Source organism: Dendrobates tinctorius, unplaced genomic scaffold (assembly GCF_039654945.1).
Source record: "Dendrobates tinctorius isolate UK_male_01 unplaced genomic scaffold, ASM3965494v1 ptg000060l, whole genome shotgun sequence".
In the NCBI taxonomy this organism is placed as follows: Eukaryota; Metazoa; Chordata; class Amphibia; order Anura; family Dendrobatidae; genus Dendrobates; species Dendrobates tinctorius.
This window is the reverse complement of record NW_027361728.1, coordinates 72,495,672-72,517,760: the sequence shown is the minus strand read 5'-3', so window position 1 is coordinate 72,517,760 and position 22,089 is coordinate 72,495,672.

The following is a 22,089-nucleotide window of genomic DNA, read 5'->3' as shown; positions in this document are numbered from 1 at the left end:
CTCCCACAGTTGATTTCATCACACCAAGCTGCTTGCCTATTGCAGATTCAGTCTTCCCAGCCTGGTGCAGGGCTACAGTATTGTTTCTTGTGTCCTTCAACAGCTATTTGGTCTTCACCATAGTGAGGTTTGGTGTGTTATTGTTTGAGGTTGTGGACAGGTGTCATTTATACTGATAGCAAGTTCAAACAGGTGCCATTGCTACAGGTAATGAGTGGAGGACAGAGGAGCCTCTTGAAGAAGATACAGGTCTGTGAGAGCCTGAAATCTTGCATGCTTTTTAGGTGACCAAATACTTATTTTCCACCATAATTTTCAAAAAAAATCTTGCCAGATCAGACAAGGTGATGTTCTGGATTTGTTTTCTCATTTTGACTCTCATAGTTGTGGTCTACCTATGATGTCAGTTACAGGCCTCTCTCATCTTTTTAAGTGGGAGAACTTGCACAATTGGTGGCTGACTAAATACTTTTTTTCCCCACTGTATATACCTCTCATTAAAACCACTGGCAGGTGAAATAAACAACATTGATAATATAGTTGTCAAGGTGTCTGTCAGGTTATGAAATATACAGTTGTGGCTAAGGTTTTGACACTAACATCAATTCTGGTTTTCTCAAAGTTAACTTCTTCAGTTTTTATAGCGGCAGTTTGCATTAACTCCACATTGTTATGAAGAGAGATCAGATAAACTGCAAATTCAAATCAAATCAATCTTATATTGTATCAGCAACAACTTCAAAAAGAGAGGACAAATTACTGTGAAGAAGGTTTCAGAAAACTCCGGGAAAGTTTAGCAGATGCCAGGACTATTTCATAAAGAGGATTCAGGTGCGGTATTGATGCAGCTTTCTCAGGAAGGTGTCAGTGCATTTACACAAACTGGGAGGCAAAGACTTTTGAAGGCTGGCCCTTTCAGACTGTTTGGAACGTCTGTAAGAATGATTTTTGCAGACAAGAAAAGGTGACAGCTACCAAGAGTCCAGCGTTATGTCAACAATAAAGCATCCTGAGACTATTCATGTGTGTGGTTACTGTTCATCGAAGACAGTGGACTCATTTAAATTTTGTTTAAAAGAAGGATATCTAAACTTCCAGAAAGAGCAACTTCTCCTAACAACCCAGGAGAAATTTTGTATAGAACAATGTTTTTTCCAACATGATGAAGCACCATGTCGCAAGGCAAAAGTGGCTTAGTAAACAACACACTGACATTTGGGGGGCTAAGCAGCTCTCCAGATCCTAATTCAGTTCAGAACTTGGGATGAATTCTGAAAAAGGGGGTGGTCAAACAAAAATATGGAAATTGATCAACTCCAAGCATTGTTTCCAGAAGAACTGGTTGCAATCAGTCACAATTTGGACCAGAATCTGATATGCAGAATGTTATGGCGAATTGCAGATGTCTTGAAAATAAGGGTCAACACTGTAGATATTGATAAACTTGATGTGTTTATCAATAAAAGTTTAAAAGCTTATGAAATGCTTATAATTGTCCTTCAGTAGCCATAGAAACATCTGCCTAACTTATTGTCACTAAGGTTTTACCACCTAATCTGAGAGTAGCATAATGTAAAGACAGAAACCCTGAATCTAGCGATGTGTCACCTACTGGACTGCTTAGTGTAGGGTTTATGAAATTATTGCTTCATCAGTAGGAGATAATCAATAGAGAACTACTGTATTTTGCCTGCTACCAGGAAGTCTAACCACACTGCCAAATCTGATTGGCAGTTTTTCGCCTATGATCAGTGTACACAGAAGGCTGCCAATCAACGGCGTGGGTGGGGATGTAGAGCGCAGTATACAGAGAAATGATAGACCTGCAGCAGATAAACAGTTTTTAATCAAAACTTCAGCACCCAGTAAAATAGGTGACAAATTGCTGAAATCAGGTTCTCTGCCCCCACATCATTCTCTCAGATGGGTAGCACAAACCTGGTGAGGTGTTTCTGGTTTGGAGTGGCTTAGGCTAGTTTCACATTTGTGAACGGAGGGCTGCGGACTTCCTCTGTGAAGCCCCACCCCCCGCTGTGCCTCCTCCAGTTATCTCCGCCTATTTCTGCATGCGGCTTCATACGGCCTGCGTACCCTATCTTTAACATTGGGTACGCAGGCCGTGCCGCAGTATGCGGATGCCGCCGCATGCATCATTTTGGCAGTGCGACAACCCACGTGGAACGTATCATGTTGGAATTTTATGCGAGCGCCACATCATCAAAATGACGCATGCAGCGGCATCCGTATACTGCGGGACGGCCTGTGTACCCAATGTTAAAGATAGGGTACGCAGTCTGCATGAAGCCGCATGCAGAAATAAGCGGAGCTAACCGGAGGTGGCGCGGCGGGGCGGGGCTTCACGGAGGAAGTCCGCAGCCCTCCATCCGCTAATGTGAAACTAGCCTAATACATACCGAAAGTGGTCTAAGAATGGAAAACCACTACACTGGCACTACGATCAATGACTTTACAGCAAGCTATGTAACATAGTTATCATAAATGAGGACAGTATTTATTAAAAAAGAGTCCGGATCTATTTAGGGCTTATAAAGAAGTGTCTCATGAGATTTAAGAGGTTGTCCACCCTTTTTAAAGGATTAAAAGTGGCATAGTGTTGTTTTAAAATAAAAATGAAAGCATTCTCACCATCTAATCCCCCCCACTCTCATTGCTTATTCTTTCAGCTCATAAGGGCATGTGATCACTGCAGCCAGCTAGTGGTCCAAATGGTGACCAACGTATTCATGGTGACTAACACATTTGTCCGTATGACAAGAACCAAATGGAGACAGAACAGTTTTGTATATCCTATTCTTTCATCAAATTGTTCACAAGGATGACTAAATATATATTTATAAATTAAATTTAGATCAAAATAAATCTTCCTCACAATCTGTTTACACGCCACAGTATCTATAACAAGAGGCATCCAAGATCTAGCTAGGTGTGCTCCCTCTTGCTCACATCTGCAGTGCTTTTACATGGATTACCGTATTTTTCGGACCATAAGACGCACTTTTTTCCCAAAAATTTTTGGGGGAAAGTGGGGGGTGCGTCTTATGGTCACAATATACTTACATCCGTCCATGGCTGGTGGATGGTGCAGGTGCTGTGGGGCTCTGTGGTGCGGTGGTGGCAGCGGGCTGTGCTCCGGTGCAGGGGTAGTGGCTCTCTGTGCTCCATGGGGGGCTCCGCCAGCATTTCCTCGAAGCCCGGAGGCCCCCGCACATCCGTTGCTGGCTGCTGCCATGTTGCGGTGGCCTCTGGGAATTTGGATGCCGGGAAGATGGCCGCCAGTCCGGGGACAGTGCATGCGCAGGTTCAGATCTTGTCCCAAGATCTCGGGAGACGAGATTCAAATCTCGGCAACGAGATCTCGTCCCCCGAGATCTCGGGAGATGATCTGAACCTGCGCATGCGCCGTCCCCGGACCGGCGTCCATCTTCCCAGCATCCATGTTCCCGGAGGCCACCGCAACATGGCACCATCCTGCTTCTCGGTGTTCTGAAACACTCTACTCACAATCAAAGAGGATGCATTGCAGGCGGAGCATGATGAGATGGAGCAAGGAACCATACAGGGTGATTACACACAGCCCAGCCTCATCTCATCCCAATGTGGATTGGGTGAAAATGAGGAAAAGGAGGAAGAACAGGAGCTAGTTTCATGCGCTATAGACCGTACTACTCCCTCACAACTGTCATACCATCTGTTCAGCATGGATGGCCTGAGGACAGGGAGGAGGAGGAAGAGGAGGATGAGATCATGGTCAGTCATCCTCTTGGTGAGGACAGGGAAGTCTTACCCGTTAGCAGACTCGCATGCATGGCTGAGTTTATGTTACACTGCCCTTCCCGTAACCCTCGTGTTCTCAAAATTTTGGGTGACAGTCATTACTGCTTGGTGACACTTCTAGACCCATGCTACAAAGAGAACTTTCTATCTCTTATTCCCAAGGTGGACAGGTCTCCTAAAATGGGGCAGTACCAAAAGGCCCTTGTTGCGGAATTATTAAAAAAAAATTACATCTGAAAATGATGGCGACAAAGGTCAGAGTTTGTTGGACAACCAAAGAGTACAGGCGAGAGACACAAATCCAATCCAGCAGAGGCAGGGGAATACTGTCTAAGTTCTGGGAGAGTTTTCTGAGACCATCCCATCGCACAGGCCCTGAGGTGTGGGTACTTTCACAAGGAGTGCAAAGTTTGGGAAGATTCTGAGGGAGTACCTTGCTGACCGTGCCAACGTCCTCCGTGATTTCTCTTTGCCTTATAATTATTGGGTATCCAAGCTCAACACGTGGCATGAACTGGCTCTTTAAGCCTTGGAGGTCCAGGCCTGCCGTTTTTAGTGCTGCTGGTGGAATTATAACTGATAAGCACAATCCGCGCCTGTCAACTGAAAATGCTGACAGGTTGACTTTTATAAAAATGAACACAGGCTTAATTGGGCCAGACTTCTCAACACCACCGAATGATAGCAGCATAACATAAACTCAAATCCAGTATCTTTTTTGGGAGGTCTATTCCCATGCACCTCTTCACACCCACACAAGGTTGTTCACTTCCTGATTTTGGCTATTTCCTGCTGTCCTCCGCCTTCTCCTCATCGTCTACCACCATATCACCAGGGTGACCAGGGTGACCATGGTGCGTGATGTAACACCCACATCATTTTTTTAAAGGGTGTTTATGATGCCCGTAAAAACAATTTTTTAGACAGTGTGTTCATGTATACCCCCCAGGGGTAAATGTTTGTCAGCTCATACCCTTAGTGCATGGGCATTACAAGCATAGGAGACCAGTTCCTTTCTAATGGGAACTTTTTTTTATGAGGCTCTCTTCCACGTCTCTTCCAAGGGGCATAGGAGTGTCTCCAAATTTTTGGCAGCCCTTGTATTCACTGCATAGGCAAACACTATGGGAGACCCACATCCTAATAATGGGAACTGTTATGATTGGGTCACCGAGGAGGAGAGCAAGCCCAAGCTAAGCCACAGAAAACCAGAGAGGTTGGTAACTAAGCAGATTGCAGACCCCTGATCCTATCCACACAACTAGAAGTAGCCGTGGAGCGTGCCTACGATGATCCTAGATGCCTCGGCACAGCCAGAGAGCTAACTAAGCCTAAAGCAAGAAAGGGGAAATCTAAACTGCCCCAGAGCAGACCCCAAAGGAATAGATAGCCCCCAAACATATATTGTCAGTGAGAAAAGATGAAAACACAAACACAGGTAGGAAAATAGACTGAGCAAACGATGGGGCCCACACTGACGAGACAGGACAGGAAAGGAAAGACTGTCTGCAATCACGCAAAAAAACCTGCAAAAAGGTCCAACAAGTCTGATGCAAAAAAAAATGAAGTCGCACGACTTCGCCCACTATATCAGCACTCTGGTATATTCTGAAAGCAGAGCAAAATGAGGCCAATCTAATAAGGGACAAAAACAAACTGGCACAAGCAGTAACATATGGATGGTGATTCAGCACAGCCCCAGCCAGAGCTGGCAGACTCACACAAAACTGAAATAGACAAAATCAGATCAAATGTGAACAGAATAGCAAAAGAACACTTAGCTGAGCCTGCAGGGACTGAGCTGGAAACTAAGACCTCAGGAGGCAGGAAAAAAATCACCAGCAGGGATAGAGGGAGTCCGCTGTCTTAAATCCAGTCTGAAACCCCAGATCTCCAATTGTCGTCCTCATTATCAGGTGGCAAGCCTCTGTTAATCAGATCAGCTCCATTACCTTCAGTAACCACCAGAGGGAGCCCAGAAAGAGAACTCGCAACCCCTCCGTCAACCTGACCAGCTCCACCACCTTTAGCAGTAACCAGAGGTAGGCCAGAAAGCGAATTCACAACAGTACCCCCCCTTGAGAAGCGGTCACCGAACCCTCATCCACACCACCAGGTCGATCAGGGTGGGCCTGGTGAAAAGCACGAACCAATCTATCGCCATGAATGTCAGAAGCAGAGACCCAAGAATTATCCTCCTGGCCATAAACCTTCCATTTGACCAAGTACTGGAGTCTCAGTCTAGCCAAACGAGAATCCAATATATTCTGTACCTCATATTCCACATTGCCTTTAACCAATGCAGGGTCAGGAGGTGCCGCCATAGGAACTACCAGCTCCACAAACCTCTTCAACAGAGATTTATGGAACACGTTATGGATCTTGAACGTAACTAGAAGAGCCAATCGAAAAGAAACAGGATTAAGAATCTCCAAAATCTTATAAGGTCCAATGAATCTTGGCTTGAACTTTGGAGACGCAAATTATTAGGGGAACAGATAGGGCAATCTGTCACAAAGACAGGGATCGTCGAACGGTGTGCTGCCTACCTGGCGCTCGAGTCCGACACATCGCTGATCGGGTTGACAGATTACTGGGAGGGGCTGGTGAGGATCCAGCAGTCATGGTGCACATTGGCACAAATGACAAAGTCAGAGGTAGGTGGAAGGTCCTTAAAGATGATTTCAGGGAATTAGGCTGTAAGCTTAACGCAAGGACCTCCAAGGTGGTATTTTCGGAAATACTTCCTGTATCACGTGCCACGCCAGAGAGGCAACGGGAGATTAGGGAGGTTAATAAGTGGCTCAGGAATTGGTGTAGGAAGGAGGGGTTTGGGTTCCTGCAGAACTGGGCCGACTTCTCAGTTGGCTACAGGTTCTATGCTAGGGATGGGCTGCACCTCAATGGGGAGGGTGCAGCTGTGCTGGGGGAGAAAATGGCTAGAAGGTTGGAGGAGTGTTTAAACTAGGGACGGGGGGAGGGTATTCCTTTTATAGGAGGGGAAGACAGTGCAGATAGAGACCTGGGCACAAATAATGAAATTGGGGGTGGGGGTGACTTGGAGGGTGGGGTTAGAACAGTTAATAATTTAAAAAAGAATAGAGGTACAGAGAGATACATAATGTGCATGTATACTAATGCCAGAAGCCTCGCCAACAAGATGGAGGAATTGGAGTTAATGTTGTTGGAACAAAAATTATGACATGGTGGGGATATCTGAGACATGGCTGGATGAGAGCCATGACTTGGCGATTACCTTTCACAACTGGTTCAGGACCCAACAAGAGGGGGGGCACTGCTAGACCTAATAACCAACAGGCCAGACCGCATATCAAATGTAAGGGTTGAGGGTCACTTGGGTGATCACAAATTTATAAGTTTTCATGTATCCTCTAATAAGATGTGTAGTAGAGGGGTTGCAAGGACACTAAACTTCAAGAAGGCAAATTTCCAACGGATGAGAGATGATCTTGGTGCAATTAACTGGGACGATATCCTGAAACATAAAAATTCACAAAGAAAATGGTAGACATTTATTAGCATCCTTAATAGGACCTGTGCACAATATATACCGTATTGGAATAAACATGCTAGAAATAGGAGGAAACCACTATGGCTAAATAGAGCTGTAAGGGGTGCAATAAGAGATAAAAATAAAGGATTTAGAATTAAAGCAAGTAGGTAGTGATGAGGCATTAAATAAATACAGAAAATTAAATAAATTCTGTAAAAAGCAAATCAAGACAGCAAAGATTGAGACAGAGAGACTCATTGTCAGAGAAAGTAAAAATATTCTTTAACTACATAAATAGTAAGAAGCTAAAAAATGATAGTGTTGGCCCCCTTAAAAATAGTCTGGGTGAAATGGTGGATGAGGATGAGGAAAAAGCCAATATGCTAAATGACTTTTTTTCAACAGTATTTACACAAGAAAATCCCATGACGGATAACATGATCAAGGATAAAAATTCTCCATTAAATGTCACCTGCTTAACCCAGCAGGAAGTATGGTGGCATCTAAAAATCACTAAAATTGACAAATCCCCGTGCCCGGATGGGATACACTCCCAAGTACTGCAGGAATTAAGCACAGTCATAGATAGACCATTATTTTTCATCTTTAAAGATTCCATAATAACGGGGTCTGTACCACAGGACTGGCGTATAGCAAATGTGGTGCCAATATTCAAAAAGGGGACAAAAAATGAACTTGGAAATTATAGGCCAGTAAGTTTAACCTCAACTGTGGGTAAAATCCTGGAGGGTTTTCTAAGAGATACTATACTGGAGTATCTGGAGAAGAAAAACCTCATGACCCAATATCAACATGGGTTTTACAAGGGACCGTTCCTGTCTGACTAATCTGATAAGCTTTTATGAAGAGGTAAGTTCAGGACTGGACCAAGGGAATGCAGTGGATGTGGTGTACATGGATTTTTCAAAAGCTTTTGATACGGTGCCACAAAAAAGGTTGATACATAAAATGAGAACAATGGGGATAGGGGAAAATTTGTGTAGGTGGGTTAAGAGCTGGCTCAGGGACAGTAAACAAAGGGTGGTTATTAATGGAGCACACTCGGACTGGGTCATGGTTAGCAGTGGGGTACCACAGGGGTCAGTTTGGGCCCGCTTCTTTTTAACATATTTACTAATGACCTTGTAGGGGGCATAGAGAGTAGAATTTCAATATTTGCAGATGACACTAAACTCTGCAGGGTAATCAATACAGAGGAGGACTGTCAGAGACACCGCACTGCACTTGCTCATAGAGCCAGTGCGCGTGTCCTGAGTACAGAAGCAGTGCTGAAAGTTACCTGAGGAGCAGGGCAGCAGAGGTGACCATGCGTGCTTCAGGCTAATAGTGTCAGGGTCCAGTCAGTGCTGGAAAGTAAAGAGGCATAGGACCTGCGGACACTGAAAATGAGTAAGCTTGCACGGGACCTATGGTCATGTGACTGCAAGGGGGAGGGGCTTAGCGTCCTGTATTCAGATAGGACAGGACACCATACAACAACTCAGAGTCAGGCAAAACAGAGGTCACAGCAGTACGGGCAAACGAGGTACAGGAGGGACAAACAGACGGGTAGTAAGACAGAGCCAAAGGTCATACACAAGAGGGCGACGTGGTACCAAGTGGACGAGCAGAGAGGAGTCGGGTCACAAGCAGAGAGTCATACACGAGAGGTAGCGCAGTACAAGAGGGTCAGGCAGAACTCGTAACAGGGACAGAACCAAATCAAAACCACACAAGCAAGCAAGATATCAGGCACAAGGCACACGTATACAAGAGGTCACTTAACTCAGCCGAGGGCAGGAGTATAACTGACACCGGACCCAGGTCCAGTGAGCACTAAATAGCCTCCTGCTGCCAGAGAGAGGCAGCACAATTAACCCATAGTATAACCAGGATGGGTCAAAGCGAAATCCCGTCCTGGATCATGACAGTACCCTCCTCTCAATGGGGGGCCACCGGACCCCCAGGTCTCTCAGGGTACTTGGCGTGAAAGGCTTGGATCAACCGATCCGCATGAACTGATCGAGCAGGAACCCACGAGCGTTCCTCAGGACCATAGCCCTTCCAATGTATCAGATATTGAAGGGCGCGACGGACCAACCTGGAGTCGACAATTCGTTCCACCTCGTACTCAGCCTGCCCATCTACCTGAACCGGTGTCGGGGAAGATGATGATCCCTCCCCACCGGACCTCACAGGTTTCAAAAGGGCCTTATGGAAAACATTAGGGATCCTTAGAGATGGCGGAAGACTCAACCGAAAAGCCACCGGGTTAACTGCTTCGGTAATTACATAGGGACCTATAAACTTGGGTCCAAGCTTCGCAGAGGGGACCTTGAGCCTTATATTTTTGGTGGATAGCCATACCTTATCTCTGACCTGAAACACTGGACCCACGGATCGTTTTTTGTCCGCAAAAAATTTAAATTTGTCCTGGGCCTTCGTAATGTTATTCTGGACCTCCCGCCATACCTCCCCCAACCGCTGGATCGTCTCGTCCGCCCCAGGACACCCAGAATTCAAGTGGGAAAATTCTCCAAAATGAGGATGAAACCCATAATTGAAAAAAAAGGAGATGTACCCGTAGACTGGTTAGTGCGGTTGTTAAATGCAAACTCAGCCAATGGTAACACAGAACACCAATCATCCTGTCGGGCTGAGGTCAAACAACGCAGAATTTGCTCCAGAGACTGATTGGTCCGCTCAGTCTGCCCATTAGTCTCTGGATGGTAGGCAGATGAAAAGGACAGACCAATACCCAACCTCCTACAAAAGGCTCTCCAAAATCTGGACACAAATTGCACTCCCCTATCAGACACCACATTCAGGGGTACCCCATGCAACCGCACCACATGCTCCACAAACAATCTGGACAATGTTTCCGCATTAGGTAGAGCTGCCAAAGGTACAAAATGTGCCTGCTTACTAAACCTGTCCACTACGACCCAGACCACGGTATTACCCTTGGAAGGGGGAAGGTTGGTGATGAAATCCATGGACAGATGAGTCCATGGTCTTTCAGGAATTGGCAGTGGTACCAATTCCCCGGCCGGCCGGTTATGGGGAGTTTTCGCACGGGCACAAACCTCACACGCAGACACATACTCCCCAACATCAGAGGCTAAAGAAGACCACCAGAATATTCTAGCAATGGCCTTCCGGGTCGCTGAGATCCCTGGATGTCCACCCAGAACTGAGTCATGGAACTCCTGGAGGACCTTGAGACGAAACTGAGCTGGCACAAAAAGTTTATCCACCGGCTTAGCTGGAGGTGCAAGAGCCTGGGCTTCTCGAATCTCCCGTTCCAACACATTAGCCTCTGCCACCACCACCCCAGGCTGAAGAATGGAGGATGGAGGTTCCGGGGGGGACACCGGATCAAGACTGCGTGACAACTCATCCGCTCTGATATTCTTGGATCCTGGCCGAAAAGTGATCGAGAAGTTGAATCGGGAAAAAAAAAGTGACCATCTAGCCTGTCTGGGAGTCAACCTTTTAGCTGACTCAATGTAAGCTAGGTTTTTGTGGTCCGTGATTACCGTTATAGGATGAACAGCCCCCTCCAAAAAATGCCTCCATTCTGCAAAAGCCAATTTTACGGCCAGAAGTTCCCGATTCCCCACATCATAGTTTCTCTCCGCAGGGGAGAACTTCTTTGAGAAAAAGGCGCAAGGTCTTAAATTGGTCAAAGTGGCGGGTCCCTGGGACAATACCGCCCCCACCCCCACCTCTGAGACGTCTACCTCAACAATAAATGGTTCAGAGGGGTCCGGTTGGATAAGAACCGGGGCCGACATGAAACATTTTTTCAAAAACTGAAATGCTGCTACCGTGTCGCCACCCACAGTGGCTTCGTCAGGGGTGGCGACACGCGTCGGGCATACATTGCACTTGGCTCTACTCCATATGGGTCTTTATATGTAGTACTATTTCCCTCATGGAATCTAACATGAGTGTTTTTTCTAGCCTGTGGTTCTAACACCTGTATATCTGAACAGCTATCCTAGTGGTAGCTAACTATCATGACCTCATTCCTGAACCCATATGCACTCTATCTGCATGTATCTTTGTGATCTCAGTGACTCATTGTTCCATTTTGTCACTGTTCATATATATTTCTAGTGTGTATGGCTCTTGTGATTATTTGTCATCTTGCTGACTTTTGCCTTGCAGGGTTCAGAGGTTCAGATCAGATATAATATATGGTTTTTTGTATCCTTGGTAGGGCATTTTATACTGATAACCACTATTTGGCATGCTGTTTTTATGATCATTTGGCTGACACTTGCACAATCTTTTTTGGAGTATTGCTATAGGTTGCAGGCTGTATTATGAGCTTAGGGTTGTTATAGCTATGTCACATGGATGACTTTTAAATGTTTTTAAATGTGTGTGTTGGTGCATTCATGTCCAATAAAATTTGCTTCTAAACGCTATCTCCTGGTTTGTGGTGATCCCCCTTTTATGGCCTATCTTTTTCTTTGTTTTTGTTATAGGGGATAAGTATTCCTCACAGTTATTTTATTTAACTCACGAAAATCGAGGCATGGGCGCAAACCACCGTCTTTTTTTTTTTTACAAAAAAGAACCCTGCCGCCACAGGAGGAACACGAAGGACGAATATGTCCCTTACGGAGGCTCTCGGAAATATATTCCTTCATCGCAGCCCATTCCGGACCCGAGAGGTTATACAGGCGGGCTTTGGGCAATTTAGCACCTGGAACCAGGTCAATGGCACAATCAAATGGGCGGTGTGGTGGTAAAACCTCAGCCTCTTTTTCGGAGAAAACGTCAGTATAATCTATCAGGCACTCCGGAATGCCTTCTAGACCCACGGACGACACAGACACAGAAACAAGACATTTCTCAGAGCAATAGGGACCCCATTTAATAATATCCCGAGATTCCCAGTTAATCACAGGATTATGCAGCTGTAACCAGGGGAACCCCAACACCAGTCCCGCAGGCAGGTTGTTCATTACAAAACATGAAATACGTTCCTGATGTAAGGAACTCACTTTAAGGAGAAACTCTTCAGTACAAAACATAATGTCATTCTTAACCAGTGGTGTTTTGTCAATAGCAACAAGGTGAATCGGAGTCTCCAACCTAACTGTCCCTAACTTACACCTGGCCACCAAGTCAGAGTCAATAAAGTTCAATGATGAACCGCAATCCACGAAGGCAGAAGTGGATGTGGAGACACCCCCCACAACAAAGTTCCACTTGAAATGACATTTTAGAAAATGCAGAAAAGGGTACCTGAGAGCCTGGGTGACCTCCACGATAATCACCCGGGCTCAGTCGCTTGTTGGTTAGTGGCCGGGAGGGGCAATCCTTTTTCCCATGTCCAGACTCGCCACTGTGAACACAGCATTTTCTCACGTGCCGTTGTCTCCTTTCTTCCTCCTTAAGGTTGATGGTTCCCATCTCCGTGATTTTCAATGAAGAACTGGCTCCCCTTCCTTGGGAGAATAATGATGTCTCGGTTTGTATCACTCCCCTTGCCCGTAACCTGCGATCCATTCGGACGGCCTGTGTCATAGCTTCCTCCAGGGCATCAGGTGGGGGGTGGAGAGCCAAGGCGTCTTTCAGATGCTCAGACAGGCCTCTACGGAACAACCCCCGGAGAGCGGCGTCGTTCCAGCAGACCTCAGCAGCCCAGCGTCTGAACTCTGAGCAAAACCACTCGGCTGAGTGTTTCCCCTGGCAAACATTCATCAGCCTGTCCTCAGCCATACGCACCCGATCAGGCTCATCATAAATATGTCCCAGGGCCTCAAAAAATGCATCCACAGTCATACGCTCAGGGGCCGTGGTAGGAAGGGAGAAAGCCCTGGCTTGGGGGGCTCCCCTTAACAGAGACATAATGACCCCCACTCTCTGACTTTCATCCCCAGAAGAGTGTGGTCTTAAGGAAAAAAAAAAGCTTACAGCCCTCCTTGAAAACTCTGAAGTCATTTTTATCTCCAGAAAAGGTATCTGGTAACTTCACTGGAGACTCAGGGGAAATTAATGTAACATCCCGAGCCCCCAATGAAAGAACCCCCTGCACAGTGTCAGCGATCAGCTGCTGAGACTGAGCCAGGACTCTTTGTTCTCCAAAGAGTTTCTGAGACATCTGCGTCAGATGCTTAACCTGCTCAGAAAGAGCATGCATAGGATCCATCACACACACAGGTGAATGGGAGCAGAGAAAAAAAAATGGTATCGGTCAGTTATAATGTCAGAGACACCGCACTGCACTTGCTCATAGAGCCAGTGTGCGTGTCCTGAGTACAGAAGCAGTGCTGAAAGTTACCTGGGGAGCAGGGCAGCAGAGGTGACCATGCGTGCTTCAGGCTAATAGTGTTAGGGTCCAGTCAGCGCTGGAAAGTAAAGAGGCATAGGACCTGAGGACACTGAAAATGAGTAAGCTTGCACGGGACCTATGGTCATGTGACTGCAAGGGGGCGGGGCTTAGCGTCCTGTATTCAAATAGGACAGGACACCATACAACAACTCAGAGTCAGGCAAAACAGAGGTCACAGCAGTACAGGCAAACGAGGTACAGGAGGGACAAACAGACGGGTAGTATGACAGAGCCAAAGGTCATACACAAGAGGGCGACGTGGTACCAAGTGGACGAGCAGAGAGGAGTCGGATCACAAGCAGAGAGTCATACACGAGAGGTAGCGCAGTACAAGAGGGTCAGGCAGAACTCGTAACAGGGACAGAACCAAATCAAAACCACACAAGCAAGCAAGATATCAGGCACAAGGCACACGTATACAAGAAGTCACTTAACTCAGCGGAGGGCAGGAGTATAACTGACACCGGACCCAGGTCCAGTGAGCACTAAATAGCCTCCTGCTGCCAGAGAGAGGCAGCACAATTAACCCATAGTATAACCAGGACGGGTCAAAGCGAAATCCCGTCCTGGATCATGACAAGGACAATTTTATATTACAGGAGGATTTATGTAAACTAGAAGCTTGGGCTGATAAATGGCAAATGAGCTTTAATGGGGATATGTCACGGTCACGTGTGTCTGGACGCAGCATGTACCGCAAGGCGAACCCATAAGACACCCATGACCCTGGATACAGCGCCTCCAGTGGGGTGAATTTAAATAATAAAACATGCAGCTGGATACGCCGCCTCCGACTGGCGAATTTAGGTATTACACATTATCCTTACAGTAGTCTGGAAACCCCGCCTCCAGTAAGGCGAATTTAAATAATAAAGGGGGAACTTGGGTAACATTAACAATGGTGGGCCCTGCAATAGGGAATAGGAAAGTGGAGACCTCCTGAACTCCCCTGAGCCAGTGTCCCTGCACTCCTAACGTTCCCTATGCCGATTCCGCACCGGGCAACGCACAGTATCCTAAAAACCCTAGCTCGCCCTGACCCTAAACCCTCACTAGGGATATGGTTGGTGCGGAAACTATTCCCACCACTGCACTAAACACACATGAGGGAAAATGACAATACACGGGAAACACCACTTAGCTTTGCTCTGTTGCATACGCTCCTATTAACAGAGCCCACCACCTGTGTGCATCTTCTCCACCCAGATCAATCACCATAGTGCAGCCTTGGAGCAGAGTCCACCATCAATTGCAGAAGTCCAGTAACAGAGTCCCAAAGATGAGTTCAGCTCCTGCCCAAAAAGTCAAGCATGCTTGAGTCCAGCTCTCAGCAACCAAGTCCCGCATGCTGAGTGCAACTCTCTCCATAGTCGCCACTCCACCAAGCCATGCAAGCACATCCTGCCGATACCATAAACTGCAACACCACCAAGCCATGCCAGCCCTTCCTGCAGACCACATAGCTGCCACTCGCCCCCTCTGGCTGGGCTGCGCAGGACTCATGTTCAGCTCCTTCTTTCACCCAGGCTTCCTTGTGAATGACTAACACACAATATCACCAACAGTGATTGGACACACCTGGCTCTCTTTTATAGAGCCTCACACCTGAATTATAATTATGTGCACTAAACCAAAGAAACTAAAGTGCACTACCACTCACCACCACCGGGGCAACTTACAATGAACAACACCACGTGTAATAATTCTAATGGCCACCGGGGGCAATCACATCACTTTGGTACCTAGCCAAAGGAAAAAAGTTCACTTATCCATTTAAACTGTCAGATCCACACTGGATCATGACAGTACCCCCTCCTTTATGAGGGGCCTCTGGACCCTCAAGACCACTGCTCATTAGGGAAACTGTTATGAATGAGTCACCGTAGGAGGCAAAAGCAGAAATACCAGCTAAGTCCAGAAAACCAGAGAAGTTGGCAACTATCAGATTGCAGACCCCTGAACCTATCAACACAATTAGCAGTAGCCGTGGGGGGTTCCTACGATGCCCTAGACCCCTCGATCACAGCCGGAGAATTACATAGGCCTAAAGAAAGAAAGGGGAAATCTAAACTGCCCCAGAGCAGACCCCAAAGCAATAGGCAGCCCCCAACATATAATGACGGTGAAGCAAGATGAAAACACTAACACAGACAGAAAGATAGACTGAGCAAAGACGGGGCCCCAAAACTACCTAGATAGGAAAGGACAGGAAGGCTGCTGTCTGCAATCTGCCAAAGCCCTATCAAAGACATAAGCCAACAAGCTGATATGAAAAAGGCCCTGAAGCAGCTAGGCTTCAAAAACTAAATCAGCACTCAGGTATTTTCAGAAGACAGAGCTAAATGAATTCAGCATACCCCAGCAGGGAATGGCAGAAATCCAGAAAAACAAAGCAAAACAAAGACAAAGCACAAAAGCAAAAGGCCGAGCAGCAAACTTAGCTTTGGAGGAGCAGGAATTCAGACTGGTCTCCAAGGATCCCACAGAGAAATCACCCGCAGGGCAGGAGGGCGTCAGCAGCCTTATATAGAGTCCGTAACTCCACTCAGCCAGTCATCATCATCAGCCTCAGGTGTTTGACAATCAGGCTCACTACCTTTCTTTACCAGAAGAGGGAGTTCCTCGGGCCTCAGTAATGAAGGGGAAAATGAACTCACAGCAGTACCTCCCCTTTGAGGAGGGGTCACCGAACCCTCAACTACGCCACCAGGGCGATCAGGGTGAGCCCGATGAAAGGCACGCACCAATCTTTTGGCATGAATATCAGAGGCAGAGACCCAGGAATTATCCTCCTGACCATAACCCTTCCACTTAACCAAATACTGGAGTCTCAGTCTAGCCAGACGGGAATCCAGTACTTTCTCTACCTCATATTCCATGTTACCTTCAACCAATACAGGGTCTGGAGGTGCCACCCCCGGAACAACAGGTTCAACAAACCTCTTCAACAAAGATTTATGGAACACATTATGGATTTTAAATGTGACAGGAAGAGCCAAACGAAAAGAGACCGGATTAATAATCTCCACAATCTTGTAAGGTCCAATAAATCTAGGCTTAAACTTAGGAGAAGCCACCTTCATAGCAATATTTTTTGATGATAACCACACCATATCCCCAACCTTAAACTGGGGACCAATGGTCCTATGTCGGTTGGAAAACCGCTGGGCCTTTTCCTGGGAGAGAGATAACTTATCCACCACTTGGTCCCAGATCTGGTGCATTCTCTCCACCACAGTGTCAACACCTGGGCAGGCAGAGGGCTCCACCTGCCCTGAAGAAAATCGAGGATGAAACCCAAAGTTACAAAAAAAAGGTGACATCAAAGTGGCAGAACTAGCTCTATTATTTAAAGCAAATTCGGTCAAGGGCAAAAATGAAACCCAATCATCCTGATCAGCAGAAATAAAACATCTCAAATATGACTCCAAGGTTTGGTTTGTTCTCTCTGTCTGCCCATTGGTCTGAGGGTGAAAAGCAGAGGAGAAGGACAACTGAATTCTCAGCCTGGAACAGAAAGTTCTCCAAAATCTAGACACAAACTGGACTCCTCTGTCAGATACAATGTTCTCAGGAATCCTGTGCAAACGAACCACCTGTTGTAAAAACAGGGGCACCAACTCAGAGGAAGACGGCAACTTAGGGAGTGGTACAAGATGAACCATCTTAGAGAACCTATCACAAATCACCCAAATAACAGTCATCCTCTTAGAGACAGGCATATCAGAGATGAAATCCATTGAAATATGGGTCCATGGCCTCTTGGGGACAGGCAAAGGCATCAACAACCCACTAGAGCGAGAACACGATTTAGACCGGGAGCACGTCCCACAGGACTGCACAAAATTCCTGACATCACGAGACAAGGAGGGCCACCGAAAAAACCGACTCACCAGATCTCTAGTACCAAAAATACCTGGATGACCAGCCAATGCAGAGCAATGAACTTCAGACATCACTCTCTTCTTCCACTGGTCAGGAACATACAACTTTCCACTGGGACAACGCTCATGTTTGTCCTCCTGGAATTCTTCCAGAGCACGTCTCAAATCGTGCGAGATGGCAGAAAGAACTACCCCTTCGCCTAAGATGGTAGCAGGCTTGGTCACCACAGGAGAATCAGCAAGGAAGCTCCTAGAGAGGGCGTCTGCCTTGACATTCTTTGTTCCAGGAAGAAAAGAAACCACAAAATCAAAACGTGTAAAAAACAAGGCCCACCTAGCCTGTCTAGGGTTCAAGCGCTTAGCCGACTCTAGGTAAATCAAATTCTTGTGGTCAGTGAGGACCACGATTTGATGCTTAGCTCCCTCCAACCAATGTCTCCACTCCTCAAGTGCCCATTTCATGGGAAACAGTTCCCTATTCCCCACATCATAGTTACGTTCAGATGGAGAGAACTTTCGGAAAAAGAAAGCACAGGGATTCATTTTAGATGTTACAGGATCCTTTTGGGACAAAACAGCTCCTGCACCAATCTCAGAAGCATCCACCTCTACCTGGAATGGAAGTGAGACATCAGGTTGCCGCAAAACCGGGGCGGAGGTGAATCTTCGCTTCAGCTCCTGAAAGGAAGAAACAGCCTCCGGAGACCAATTTAACACATCAGCACCCTTTTTAGTCAAATCAGTCAATGGCTTGGCAATACTAGAAAATTTTGCTATAAATTTCCTATAAAAATTAGCAAAACCCAAAAACTTCTGGAGGGCCTTCAAAGAAGTGGGCTGAACCCAATCGTGAATGGCCAGTACCTTGGCCGGGTCCATTTCAATAGTTGACGGGGACAAAATAAATCCCAAAAAAGAAATTCTCTGAACTCCAAAAAGGCATTTAGATCCCTTGACATACAGGGAATTCTCCCTCAAGATCCGGAACACAGTCCGAATATGTTCCACATGAGAATCCCAATCCTTGGAGAAGATCAAAATATCATCCAGATAGATAATCAAAAATTTATCGACAAAATCTCGGAAAATATCGTTCATGAAGCACTGGAAGACAGAAGGGGCATTAGTGAGCCCAAAAGGCATCACCAGGTACTCAAAATGTCCCTCCGGAGTATTAAACGCCGTCTTCCGTTCATCCCCATGCTTAATGTGAATAAGATTATACGCCCCCCTGAGGTCAAGCTTTGTAAACCAGCAAGCACCTTTAACTCTGGAGAATAGATCAGAAATCAGGGGTAACGGATACTGATATTTAACAGTAATTTTGTTGAGGGCACGATAATCAATACAAGGTCTTAATGATCCATCCTTTTTGGCTACAAAAAAAAAACCGGCACCTAAGGGTGACGAGGATGGTCTAATATGACCCTTCTCCAACGTCTCCTTAATATAGGATCGCATAGCCTCGTGCTCGTGTACAGATAAATTGAAGAGCCGACCCTTGGGAAATTTACACCCTGGGCTCAGTTCAATTGCACAGTCATAACTCCTATGAGGAGGCAGAGACGCAGACTCATTCTCACTAAATACATCATAAAAGTCCGCCAAATAATCAGGAGCATCATGCGACTGAGGAGAGGTGGAAAACACCGGAGCCTCACTAAAGGCACACCGACAACCCCAACTCACCACAGACACAGATTTCCAATCCATAACTGGATTATGAATCTGTAACCAGGGAAACCCAAGAACAATAGTATCATGCAGATTATGCAACACCAAAAATCTGCAATTTTCTTGATGGTCTGGGGCGACCCGCATTACCACCTGGGTCCAAAACTGGGGTTTATTTTTAGCCAAAGGAGTAGCATCAATCCCCCTCAAAGGGATTGGCGTCTGCAGAGGTGTCATCGGAAATCCACAACGTTTAGCAAAATCCAAGTCCATTAGGTTTAGGGCTGCTCCCAAATCCACAAAAGCCTTGGCGGAAAATGTGGACAGGGAGCAGATCAGAGTAATAGCCAGAAGAAACTTAGGTTGAACACCCCCAACAGAAAACGTGTGTGCAAAGCGTTTCTCTCGTTTAGGACAGACAGAAATAATATGCGAGGCATCTCCACAGAAAAAACACAACTTATTATGCCTTCTGAACTCCTGACGCTGCTCTCTGGAAAAAACTCTATCACATTGCATAGGTTCAGACATCTGTTCAACAGGTGGCAACACCTCTCGTGCAGCTTTGCGTTCGCGCAAACGCCGATCAACCTGAATGGCTAATGACATAGAATCGTCAAGACCAGAGGGAACAGGAAATCCCACCATAGTATCTTTTACGGCTTCTGACAACCCCTTCCGAAAGAGAGCAGCCAAGGCATTATCATTCCAGGTAGTAAGTACTGCCCACTTTCGGAATTTTTGACAGTACAATTCTGCAGAATCACAACCCTGGCTCAATGCCAGCAGGGTCTTTTCAGCCTGATCAATGGCATTAGGTTCGTCATTAGAGTTGAGCAATACCGTCCGATACTTCAAAGTATCGGATCAGAATGGATCGGCCGATCTTTAAAAAAAGTATCGGTATCGCCGATTCCGATACCGGAAGTCCCATTCAAGTCTATGGGACTTCCGGTATCGGAATAAGAAAAACCCTGTTTTTGCCTTGTACAGCCTCTCTGGGGTCTGTACGGGCCTTTCGGGGGGCTGTGCCGGCCTGCCAGGGGGTCTGTGCAGGCTCCGGTGGTCTGTGCCGGCCTGCCGGGGGGCTGTGCCGGCCTGCCGGTGGTCTGTGCAGGCTCCGGTGGGCTGTGCCGGCCTGCCGGGGGGCTGTGCAGGCTCCGGTGGTCTGTGCCGGCCTGCCGGGGGCTGTGCCGGCCTGCCGGTGGTCTGTGCAGGCTCCGGTGGGCTGTGCCGGCCTGCCGGGGGGCTGTGCCGGCCTGCCGGGGGGCTGTGCAGGCTCCGGGGGGCTGTGCCGGCCTGCCGGGGGGCTGTGCCGGCCTGCCGGTGGTCTGTGCAGGCTCCGGGGGGCTGTGCCGGCCTGCCGGGGGGCTGTGCCGGCCTGCCGGTGGTCTGTGCAGGCTTCGGGGGTCTGTGCAGGCATCGTCCGATGGGACTACAAGTCCCATCGGGCGATGCCTGCTACCATGACAGTGATTGACACATTAGCCAATGATGGGACAGTAGTAGTCCCATCATCCGGCTAATGTGTTGAATGTAAAAAAAAAAAAAAAAAAAAAAAAAAAAATATTACATGCTACATACATGCTACATACATACAACATGCATACTACATACATGCTACATTTATACTACATACTACATACATGCTACATTCATACTACATAAATACTACATGCAACATACATACTACATATATACTACATACATACTACATGCATGCTACATACATACTGCATGCTACATACATACTACATGCTACATACATACCACATATATACTACATACATACTACATGCATGCTACATACATAACACATACATACTACATACATACTACATACATACTACATGCATGCTACATGCATGCTACATGCTACATACATAACACATATATACTACATGCATGCTACATACATACTACATGCTACATACATACCACATACATACTACATGCATGCTACATACATACTACATGCATGCTACATACATGCTACATACTACATATATACTACATGCATGCTACATACATACTACATGCTACATACATACTACATATATACTACATGCATGCTACATACATACTACATGCTACATACATACTACATATATACTACATGCATGCTACATACATACTACATGCTACATACATACTACATACATACTACATGCATGCTACATACATACTACATGCTACATACATACTACATATATACTACATGCATGCTACATACATACTACATGCTACATACATACTACATATATACTACATGCATGCTACATACATACTACATGCTACATACATACTACATATATACTACATGCATGCTACATACATACTACATGCTACATACATACTACATATATACTACATGCATGCTACATACTACATGCTACATACATACTACATATATACTACATGCATGCTACATACATACTACATACATACTACATGCATGCTACATACATACTACATGCTACATACATACCACATACATACTACATATATACTACATGCATGCTACATACATACTGCATGCTACATGCATGCTACATACATACTACATACATACTACATGCTACATACATACCACATATATACTACATACATACAATACATTCAAACAATACATACATAGACATACAGTACATATAACATAGAGTAACATACTTACCAATACTTGTCACATTGTTCCCCGAAGCCATTGTCTTTTCCGGAATAAATATTAACATAACAAACCACAAAAATACTCACCCACGATCCGAAGCAGTCCACGAGTGTGTCCCACGACGATCTTGGGTAGAGAACTGCAGCATCAACTGATGCTGCCGTTCTCTACGGGCTGGAGGAATCCAATGACGGAAGGTAGG